This window comes from Puntigrus tetrazona, chromosome 19 (assembly GCF_018831695.1).
Source record: "Puntigrus tetrazona isolate hp1 chromosome 19, ASM1883169v1, whole genome shotgun sequence".
NCBI lineage: Eukaryota > Metazoa > Chordata > Actinopteri > Cypriniformes > Cyprinidae > Puntigrus > Puntigrus tetrazona.
The window spans coordinates 4,181,560-4,194,182 of NC_056717.1; the positions used below are offsets into that span (position 1 = coordinate 4,181,560).

The 12,623-nt window shown below is 35.4% G+C and overlaps 1 protein-coding gene and 1 pseudogene across 2 annotated transcripts in view; one reads left to right on the plus strand and one right to left on the minus strand.

Moving 5' to 3' along the window:
• Nucleotides 1-6,166, plus strand: part of LOC122323265 — an 8,130-nt pseudogene extending 1,964 nt beyond the window's left edge.
• rims2b (regulating synaptic membrane exocytosis 2b) overlaps nt 1-12,623 on the minus strand; it is a 125,203-nt gene that overhangs the window by 107,520 nt on the left and 5,060 nt on the right. The gene's annotated exons all lie outside the window — the stretch shown is intronic.

Here is a 12,623-nt window from a genome sequence, read left to right on the forward strand (position 1 = left end):
TATTTTTTTAATTTACTAGGAAAATACTCTTATTTAGCAAGGCTACATTAAATTAATCAAAAGTGTCAGTAAATGAATGTGTCATTTTCCAAAATTCAGTTTTGATCTCAGGGATCAATTACATTTTAAAATATATTAGTAATCTATTTGTGTATAAATTAACCTATCAAAATAATATACAATGACTTAGAAATATAGAATACGTATTTTGACGCAAACTTTTGACCGGTGTTGTTTTTAAATTGCAGTAATATTTTACAATATATCCTACTTTATTTTTAATATAAGAAATGCAGCTTTGGGTGAGCAGAAAATATGTATCCTGAAAATAAATGAATATATCCAAAAAAAAAAATACAAATAAACGAATTAATTAAAATACCAAAAATAATAATATGGGAGTTCTTGAGTTCACAGGCCAAAAAAAGAAGCTGCCAACAGTGCTCAGTCAGTTGATACTTCATGAGTTATGAAGATACTCCACGAAGTCATCTGACCTCATTTCAGATCAGGATCCCTGGCAAACAAAGTGTGTGTGTGTGTGTGTGTGTGTGTGCAACTTTACACGGGTGCCAACGCTCAAATATAAGTCACGGATCCCTGTTGATTTGGCCTTTGTCCTTCAAAAAAAGCAGGCTGTAAGGTCGAGAAGAACGTATCGTCCTAGTATTGTGTTTATAGAATCAGCCGTGCTGTGGAAAAAAGAGATTAAACGAGAGGGAAATCGGGTGAAGATCTGACCATAACAGTAAATCTGGAGAGATTTAGCTCGTCCGGCGGAGCTTTACACGACCCACAAATAAAAACAGTTGAAAGTGAGTAAATGAGGACATAATTGATGTGTTTGTACCCTCCCCGAAATCGTGTGGTGATTCAATGAGGCCGGTCTGTGTGTGTGTGTGTGTGTGTGTGTGTGTGGCTCTGGGGAGCGTAACGCGTCTCTTTCTTCCTCTTCTTCCCGCAGTTATAATGCTATTAAAGCGTACACGCAGGAGGGACGGCAAACAGAGCTGAGCGCCGCCGAACACCTGGTGTCTGCAGCCGAGGCAGGTCAGTCTGAGAAAGAGCCACCGGCTAAACACGGCTAAATCGGGAGCAACTGGAGGGTCAGGCGCTGGGTTCTTCTGCTGGATCCTTCCTGTTACGCACGAACTTTAGGTTGCGCCGCATTAAATGTAACGTGACGGGCCAGACTGAGTAGAGCAGGCGAGACTGGATTATTTAACCGTGATAAGGGAAGTTACATAAGTTACATTTTAGTTTATTTTGATGTTGTTGGTGATTTTTGAATAGAAATAACACCGTAAAACATGATTCGGTCGTTGCTTTCTCCGATAATGACGGTGACCCTTACGGTTTCTTTTTAAAAGAAATTAAGCGGCGAATGCTTTTGTTAAGCAAGGGCGTGTTCAAATGAATGTGTACAATGTCACGAAACGTTTCTGTTTAAATGCAGTTCTTTTGAGTTTTCCGTTTCTTAAAGAAACGAATGCACTCTGCAAACCGTTTTCAACGTGCACGAAATCGACTCACGATGCATTACATTTTAAATTCACATAGAAAACGATAATAACATTTCGAATTCTTTTTGAATTAATAAATTCAAACTTACTTCAAAACAACAAAATCTCATTGCCGATCTTTTTTTTTAATATTAATTTTAGCCGCTAAGTGCCGCTTTTGAAGAAGCAGTAGCGGTTTCCATGGCAACGCTGCAACCAAAGTAAAGTCAAACTAACGCGCATCGATACACGTACGATGGGGATGTGAAAGTGCGTTGCATAACAGGAATGACCAGCTTCGAAACGGCTTTCTATGTGGCCGATTTGGCCAAAAAATAGAGAAGAAACGAGACTGTTTATCGGCTTAGGAAGTGAAACGAGCTGCTTTTTGCTTTCGATTAATCGCCAAAAGGATAACGAGGAAGAAAACAGTCCGACAAAATCAGTGCAGTGCAATGATCGCTGATAGAAAATGAACACTGTCTCAACCCCAGCGCTTTTGGATGCAGCCGTGAATATTGCTGTGTTTTCCCGTGTAAACGCTGTAAGATCTCAGACAGAGCAGTTAAATGTTGGTGTGAAGGTCCCCTGTTCATGTTTCCAGGCATGCTGACGCTTTGCCTCACCAACCCAGTCTGGGTGACAAAGACCCGGCTGGTGCTGCAGTACAATGCAGACCCTTCACGGAAGCAGTACAAGGGAATGATGGACGCCCTCGTGAAAATATACCGTCACGAGGGTATCCCGGGACTCTACAGGGTACATCTACAGATTTTAAACTAACCTGAGATCTGTTGCAGGTGTCCTAGAGCTTTCATGCGTGCTAATCTCAAGATTAAAGTCAACATGAAATGAAACGTCTGTCCCAAGTACATGTTTTGTACACAATTCCCTTTTGTGCAAAAGAAGCGTACTTAAAAAGATATATATACATGAACGTCACTACAACGAACGTCATTTATTGTTTTATTAAATGCGTGTTATTTACAATTAAATGAAAAATAACAAAATGTAAAAAATAGAAAATGTAACCCAATAAATATGTAAAAGTATTAATCATGATTAATAGCATCCAAAATATTCTTTACATAATATTAATGTGTTGTGTGTGTATAGTTCATATTTAGAAAAAATGTCAATATATATATATATATTATATAATTATATAAAAATATATATATATATATATATATATATATATATATATATATATATATATATATATATATATATATATATAAGTAATAAATACACGTAACACACATTTATTATGTAAACAAAAACTTTTATTTTACTTTCAGCACTGATCTTTATGTATAATTTTATAATTCATACTTCTGTTATTTCTGAAATATGGTTAAAATGTACTATTAAATGTACTGACAAGCATTTACGATGAACTAAAATATACTTTAATATTCACTTTCTGGTGAACGCACGCGTGTTGTGTATTTAAATACACGTATAACGACACAGAAGTAATGATAAATATAAACATAACATAAATACGTTACTTTAAATGTAACGTCAATTAACCCCCTCCGCTTGCAATCAAGTTAACGTGACAAAACATTATTTAAATAGGATTCAAAATGTACTTTGAAGTAAAACTTTTTTTAATTTGACGTTAGCGCGTTCTCTCTTAATTTCATCATCAATATTATCAGTTTTTAAAAATACACTTTTAGGATTAGAATCTTTTCCCCAGGGGTCATCTGTGCAAGTTTGTCTTTAGTAATCTAAATCAGTCATAACTTAATAACCCGTCCTCACTGAATATCATGTTTACCCCCATACGCCTTACATTACGATGTAAAATGAAGAGCATTTCACGTTGACTTTAAATAGTGTGCAGATTCAGCTTTTGCTCTGTAACCTTGTAGTGTTCTTGAGGGCCACAAGAGGGTGTGATTGTTTTATGTTTAGATCCTGCTCTTCCGGGCTAGGCCTAAATGCAGGTATGGGCTAAACACTGTGTGAGTCACGCCAGAGTGTGCTAAAATGATTACGTACTGAAGTTGATTCTAGTCCAGTCTAGCTGAACACCATGACGTTGTTTTTAGTCTGAGGTCTGTTTTAGTCTGACTGTGTGATCGTGGTTTTGCGAGCCTCATTTTGTTGTTCTGCCGCTGCAGGGTTTCGTGCCCGGGCTGGTGGGGACTTCCCATGCTGCTTTGCAGTTCATGACCTACGAGGGGCTGAAAAGAGAGCAGAACAAATACAAGAAGATGCCGTCTGAATCGCTGCTGGTGAGGAAGCAAAAACATAGCTATAAGTGTGATTTACCGTCAGTCGCGTCGGTATCCGCTTATTTGTAGGCACATTATACATCGCTTTTTGAAAGAACGATCATTTTCCATCAAAAATACAACCTGAATATCAGAGGGAGCTCCTAAACAAAAACTGTGATGCTTGTGATGAGCTAAATATGAACGTCAGACAGTATAAAGAGACCGGGAAAAAATAAATGACTGAATTCCAAACACTCTCTGCCGTCTGAAACTTGAGCTGAACTTATTTTAAAGTGCCGTTATGGGTAATGAAAGGTTCGTATTTTAGTTTTTTGGGAATCAACAACAGGTTGCCACGCATGCAAGCTCAAAAAACATTTAATTGTCTTATGATACGCATTTATTTTTGCCTTATTTGCTCTAGAACTCCTAAACGACTCGCTCAGCGTTGCATTTTTCCAAACCCCTCCTTAGAGTGACCCTGATCTGCTGTGATTGGTCCATTCTCATTTTCATCGAATCGCGTCGGTAACGTCCGATGAATCGGCGTTCGTACAGCGCTACCGCGGAAACTGCTGTCTTAGCGCTCCTAAATAGGTGGGCGGCAATAAGTATTAATATAATATTTCATGTAGACGCTGGTCATCGAACGGCTTGGGACTTCCCAAGCCCGTAACTTTTCATTAACTTTACACACGTTGCACTTTCGTATTTAAAACTCTGCGGGTTTTCGCTTCGCTTACAATATCATTTACACAAATCCATAATAGGGGCGCTTTAAAATCACTAACTCTGATTGTTTGTCTGAAAGAAGAGTCGTATGCACCCAGGCTGGCCCGAGGGTGAGTAAATCATGGGGTACCTGTCCTTTAAACTTCAACCTTTGTGGCATAATATTATTTAATAAAGCTCACGCGCTCTCAGACGGTGTCTTGAATTATAAACTCATCCAAATGTACATTTCAGCACTTTATGAGGTACCGTGAAGGCAGCGATTATGTGGCATTGGCCTGTATATCGTGACCTTTAGAAAGAGCGCTTTATGTGCGCTGGAGCCGTAAGGATCTTTGTGAGTCAGTCTCTCCTTCCCGCCTGTCTCCGCTTCAGTCTCCGTTGGAATACATCGCCATGGCAGCCATTTCCAAAATCTTTGCGGTAGCAGTGACCTACCCGTACCAGGTGGTGCGCGCTCGCCTGCAGGACCAGCACAACAACTACAGCGGCATCGTGGACGTCATCCGGAGGACCTGGAGGTACGCTCTTCAGTCCTTTCAGAAGGGACAGGGCTCTTAACGCTGCATTTCTTCGATCAGAAGTACAGAAAGGGCTATTATCATTTATTTACGCACGGAAATTTCAGAGGAACGCCGCTTGCTTGAAACGGAATTCTTTTGGGACGTTGTAAATGTCTTTGATGTTCATTTCTGGTCAAGTTCTGGTGTTCGTAGAGTGTGGAATAAACGTGTCCTTGGTGAATCATTTGATAATGGAAAAACGCACACGCCATGTAAACAAAGACTGAACAAAAGACAATTTACAAGAAAAACCTTCACAAATCCTGTGTAAAATATATGCATTTATAGTTCTTAGAAATGTATATAATAATATGGTAATGTAATATGGTTTAAAAAAGTATATATATATATATATATATATATATATATATATATATATATATATATATATATATATATATATCATTTTTTTCACTTCACCTTCATTTGGCTTTTGGTAATATTTAGTTTTTGGTATATAATAATAATAATAATAATAATATATAATTATATGCATTCTTAGAAATGTATATAATAATATGATAATGTAATAAGGTGTAAAAAAAAAAACTATATATATATATATATATATATATAATTTTCTCCCACTATTACTATTGGTAAAATTTTTGAGTTTTTGTTATAATAATATGCATTCTTAGGTTTTTTAGATATGTATTCTTTGTTAAAAATGATAATATGCTTTAAAAAGATAAAACTTAAAAAAAGCACTTGATTATCCATCATGATTATTCATTACGCATAACCTTTAACCGCATTTCTGAACCTAGCCCCTCGTTAGCAGCTCTGGAGAGGCTCTGGAACCTGTTGACTCGTCTGACTGTGTTTGTGTTTGGCTCTCTCTAGCAAACGAGGGGTCGAGGGCTTTACAAAGGCATGGTCCCAAACCTGGTGCGAGTCATTCCAGCGTGCTGCATCACCTTTCTGGTGTTCGAAAATGTGTCGCGCTTACTTTTGGGCGAGTATCACTAAAGCTTCACACCAAACCCCACAAACGACTACGGACCAACTCAGCGCAATATTACCAGGACTGTGTGTGTGTGTGTGTGTGTGTGTGTGAGTGAGTGTGTGAGAGTGTGTGAGAGTGCGTGTGAGTGAGTGTGTGAGAGTGTGTGTGTGTGAGAGACGAGCAGGAATACCAAACATTTCCTGTTTAACTCTGGACAGGACACAAATGCAGACGAAACTAGCATTTAGCGTGTGCACTGAATCAACAGAAGAAACTACTATATATATATATATATATATATATATATATATATATATATATAGCTGTTTGAATGGATTTCAAGTTGTCCGGTGGGCGAAAAGTGGATTCAAGCCATCCTCGTGACGATGCAACCGAACTCAGTATTCACCAAACACAGATGTTTGTCTTTTTTTACGATACTTTCACCAAACAGCTGCTATATTTGCTGAGCTCTGCGAGCGAGCGAGCGAAGCCACTCAGCAGATCTCGGCCGGCTGGGCATGCTCAGGAAATGATGTCACGCTGCAGGATAATGGCGCACAGGCCCGGAGAAAGTGATACTTCAGCGGGGCACGGGAGCAGATTTTAAGCAGATGTGTGCAGAGGACGTCTCCTGGAAGAGAGAGTTAACTGAGATGCTGTTGTGTTTGTAAATATATCAGTGTGCTGTTGTCAGTGACGCACAAAGAACAGCTGTACGTAGAAGCCATTTTTACACATCTAATAAAGAAATACATGTAACCGACATGGAGTATGTTTTTAATTATGATCGACAGAAGCCCGATGAAGCGGTTCAGACTTTTCACTGCGTCAGAACAATAATCACTCATGTTTTACGCTGAGATTTTCTGCCCTTAATTGTATTGAATGTGCTTTGTAGAAGAAGATATAATATCTAATATAATTTAATAAATAATTATATATATATATATATATATATATATTTTTTTTTTTTTTTTTTTTTTTTCAGGAAAATAAGTTGTTTAAATATGAAATATATACAATATAAATTATATGAACAGAAATGTGTACGTGTAAATATTTTCCAAATCTATTCTGTATTTGTATTTATACACATAATAAATATACACAGAACACACATTATGTAAACACATATTATTTCAATGAAAATGCACTTTGTAGTAATTAAATTAATATTACTTTAAAATACATTTTAATCGCGTTTTAAAAGTCTTTTGTTGTAGTGCACTTATTTTGACTAACTTGCTAAAACGCCTGTGAAGTACTTGATTATAATTTATAACAATGTTTAAAGTTGGTATATTGCTATCATTGCAAATGTGTAAGTACACAAATTAAATATTAAATATATAACATACACGTATTAGTAGAAATGGCATTAAGGTCTATTTAAGTTCATCATAAATGCTTGTCAGTACATTTGGTGGTACAGTCTAACCATATTTAAAATAATAATAATATAAATATGTACTTCAGTCTACATACACATAGTCTACTAACAGTGTGTGTTGAATTGCCTCTTTAATGTTCAGCCAATTGCGTTTAATAATATATTATTCTTAATAATAAACTATATTTTCATTTAGATAACATGCAATTAATAAGTACTCTTAAATGCGCTTCTTTTTAACCTACACAGTCATTTTTGCTAAGCATATGAGTTATGACTATATATTTGTAAGGGCCAGCGTGTCTTAGCCTGATTTCTCCTGATACTGAAGAGCCGGCAGCAGCTGTGAAACTACAGCAGAAGTGTGTGAGACATTCCAAGCCTCACACACACTTTTCCATCTACACCCTGCTTTATGATGCTGGTACTTTTACCAGCTTTTAAGCTAATTGCCGAGGCTTTGGTTTAAATGGTACTTTTTTACAGTTTTTACAGTTAGAATTTAAACAGAAAAAGCAGACAACCGGACATAATGAAGAAAAGTAGTAGAAAATGTGTATATGGTATCCATAATATGAAGGAGGGAATGTCCTAAAGTGATATATATATATATATATATATATATATATATATATATATATATATATATATGCAAATATGCAGAAAATCAAACTTAAATCAAATCTGTATTCTTTTTTTTATCAATCTCATGTTGTGTCAATCATGTTTACACACTTCCTCTGAAACTTTCATGTCATAAATCAAACTCAGATCAGGTATGATTTTCTGCATTTTCGCATCCGTAACATTTTAATAAGAAAGGAAGGCGAATGTGAAAAGATTTCTGACTCTCATGTTATTTGTATGTCGGGTTTTTTTCTATATTTTTATGTCACACCATGGGACACATTCCAGTTTTTAACATATACTACTCATGTACATGTTTTATATATATATATATATATATATATATATATATATATATATATATATATATATATATATCAGTAAAGAAAATGAGAATTGTTTTCACAGTACATTTTTATTCGTGAGGTGAAACTGGACCTGACTTTTCTTCATCGTTATAGGTAATAAAAAAGCAAAACAATCGATACAGAAATATGAGTTTTAGTCATCAAGGCACAAAATGAAGAGCCACTAAATAAATACAGCGTCTTTTGTTGGACTCTCCTTAAAATGGCGGTAGCGTTATACAGGGATGACCTCAGATCCTCACATCGTATGCTTACTTTTCTTTCCTCAAAATATGATTACGGTAGTGTCCAAAAGCCGTAGTACAAACACGGTGCTTTATTTTGTAATTCACTGTACTTTTATGATCCTCAGCTTTCACAATGAGAATAATAATCTGACACAACATGAGAGCTGCACAGACTCAGAGCCACTCTCTATTAGCTTTAATGTGTCCTGTGTCTGTGAGGAAGGTCCTCTCTGAGACAGGAGCGCTATTGCCATGGTGATGAAGACCGTGCTGAAGCTCATTTGGGAAGCTCCTCGATGATCACCCGGGAGACAGAGTTCCAGCCGGTCGATGCGTCTCCTCGAGGATAATCAGCACATGTGCCCACCCAGATCCCAACATCCACCAGCCCGGCCTGGATCCCGTCCACAGAGCCCTCCACTGACACACACACACACACACACACACACACAGTCAGAGGTACTGCACACTCTCATACACGGTATGTGTGATTAGTGTGCTGTCATTAAAATAATCTATAGCTGGTTATCTTCTATCTGTCTATCTATAGTTGGCTATCTATCTATCTATAGATGGTTTTCATCTATCTATCTATATGTAGTTGGTTATCTATATCTAGCTGGTTATCATATATCTATCTAACTCTATATCTATCTCTGAGTTTGCTATCTATCTATCTAGCTGTTATCTATCTATAGCTGGTAATCTTCTATCTATCTATCTATCTATCTATCTATCTATATGTAGCTGGTTATCATCTATCTAACTATATCTCTAGTTTGCCATCTATAGCTATCTAGCTGTTATTTATCTATCTACAGCTGGTAATCTTCTCTATCTCTCTCTCTCTCTATAGTTGGCTATCATCTATCTATCTATCTATCTATCTATCTATCTATTTATATCTATCTGTCTGTCTGTCTGTATCTATCTATCTATCTCTATCTGTCTGTCTATCTATCTATCTATCTATCTATCTATCTATCTATCTATATCTAGCTGGTTATCATCTATCTATCTAACTATATCTCTAGTTTGCCATCTATCTCTATCTATCTAGCTGTTATCTATCTATAGCTGGTTATCTTCTATCTCTCTCTCTTTCTCTCTCTCTCTTTATAGTTGCTATCGTCAATCTATCTATCTATCTATCTATCTATCTATCTATCTATCTATCTATCTATCTATATCTAGCTGGTTATCATCTATCTATCTAACTATATCTCTAGTTTGCCATCTATCTCTATCTATCTAGCTGTTATCTATCTATAGCTGGTTATCTTCTATCTCTCTCTTTCTCTCTCTCTCTTTATAGTTGCTATCGTCAATCTATCTATCTATCTATCTATCTATCTATCTATCTATCTATCTATCTATCTATCTATCTATCTATATCTAGCTGGTTATCATCTATCTATCTAACTATATCTCTAGTTTGCCATCTATCTCTATCTATCTAGCTGTTATCTATCTATAGCTGGTTATCTTCTATCTCTCTCTCTTTCTCTCTCTCTTTTATAGTTGCTATCACAATCTATCTATCTATCTATCTATCTATCTATCTATCTATCTATCTATCTATCTATCTATCTATCTATATCTAGCTGGTTATCATCTATCTATCTAACTATATCTCTAGTTTGCCATCTATCTCTATATCTATCTAGCTGTTATCTATCTATAGCTGGTTATCTTCTATCTCTCTCTCTTCTCTCTCTCTCTCTTTATAGTTGCTATCACAATCTATCTATCTATCTATCTATCTATCTATCTATCTATCTATCTATCTATATCTAGCTGGTTATCATCTATCTATCTAACTATATCTCTAGTTTGCCATCTATCTCTATCTATCTAGCTGTTATCTATCTATAGCTGGTTATCTTCTATCTCTCTCTCTCTCTCTCTCTTTTATAGTTGCTATCGTCAATCTATCTATCTATCTATCTATCTATCTATCTATCTATCTATCTATCTATCTATCTATCTATCTATCTATCTATATCTAGCTGGTTATCATCTATTCATCTAACTATATCTCTAGTTTGCCATCTATCTCTATCTATCTAGCTGTTATTTATCTATCTATAGCTGGTTATCTTCTATCTCTCTCTCTCTCTCTCTCTCTCTCTCTATAGTTGGCTATCGGCAATCTATCTATCTATCTATCTATCTATCTATCTATCTATCTATCTATCTATCTATCTATTTATATCTATCTGTCTGTCTGTCTGTATCTATCTATCTATCTCTATCTGTCTGTCTATCTATCTATCTATCTATCTATCTATCTATCTATCTATCTATCTATCTATATCTAGCTGGTTATCATCTATCTATCTAACTATATCTCTAGTTTGCCATCTATCTCTATCTATCTAGCTGTTATCTATCTATAGCTGGTTATCTTCTATCTCTCTCTTTCTCTCTCTCTCTTTTATAGTTGCTATCACAATCTATCTATCTATCTATCTATCTATCTATCTATCTATCTATCTATATCTAGCTGGTTATCATCTATCTATCTAACTATATCTCTAGTTTGCCATCTATCTCTATCTATCTAGCTGTTATCTATCTATAGCTGGTTATCTTCTATCTCTCTCTTTCTCTCTCTCTCTCTCTTTTTATAGTTGCTATCGCCAATCTATCTATCTATCTATCTATCTATCTATCTATCTATCTATCTATCTATCTATCTATCTATATCTAGCTGGTTATCATCTATCTATCTAACTATATCTCTAGTTTGCCATCTATCTCTATCTATCTAGCTGTTATCTATCTATAGCTGGTTATCTTCTATCTCTCTCTCTTTCTCTCTCTCTCTTTATAGTTGCTATCGTCAATCTATCTATCTATCTATCTATCTATCTATCTATCTATCTATATCTAGCTGGTTATCATCTATCTATCTAACTATATCTCTAGTTTGCCATCTATCTCTATCTATCTAGCTGTTATCTATCTATAGCTGGTTATCTTCTATCTCTCTCTCTCTCTCTCTCTCTTTATAGTTGCTATCACAATCTATCTATCTATCTATCTATCTATCTATCTATCTATCTATCTATCTATCTATCTATCTATCTATCTATCTATCTATATCTAGCTGGTTATCATCTATCTATCTAACTATATCTCTAGTTTGCCATCTATCTCTATCTATCTAGCTGTTATCTATCTATAGCTGGTTATCTTCTATCTCTCTCTTTCTCTCTCTCTCTCTTATAGTTGCTATCGTCAATCTATCTATCTATCTATCTATCTATCTATCTATCTATCTATCTATCTATCTATCTATCTATCTATCTATCTATCTATCTATATCTAGCTGGTTATCATCTATCTATCTAACTATATCTCTAGTTTGCCATCTATCTCTATCTATCTAGCTGTTATCTATCTATAGCTGGTTATCTTCTATCTCTCTCTCTTCTCTCTCTCTTTATAGTTGCTATCACAATCTATCTATCTATCTATCTATCTATCTATCTATCTATCTATCTATATCTAGCTGGTTATCATCTATCTATCTAACTATATCTTCTAGTTTGCCATCTATCTCTATCTATCTAGCTGTTATCTATCTATAGCTGGTTATCTTCTATCTCTCTCTCTTCTCTCTCTCTCTCTTTATAGTTGCTATCGCCAATCTATCTATCTATCTATCTATCTATCTATCTATCTATCTATCTATCTATCTATCTATCTATCTATATCTAGCTGGTTATCATCTATCTATCTAACTATATCTCTAGTTTGCCATCTATCTCTATCTATCTAGCTGTTATCTATCTATAGCTGGTTATCTTCTATCTCTCTCTCTCTTCTCTCTCTCTCTTTATAGTTGCTATCGTCAATCTATCTATCTATCTATCTATCTATCTATCTATCTATCTATCTATCTATCTATATCTATCTATATCTAGCTGGTTATCATCTATTCATCTAACTATATCTCTAGTTTGCCATCTATCTCTATCTATCTAGCTGTTATTTATCTATCTATAGCTGGTTATCTTCTATCT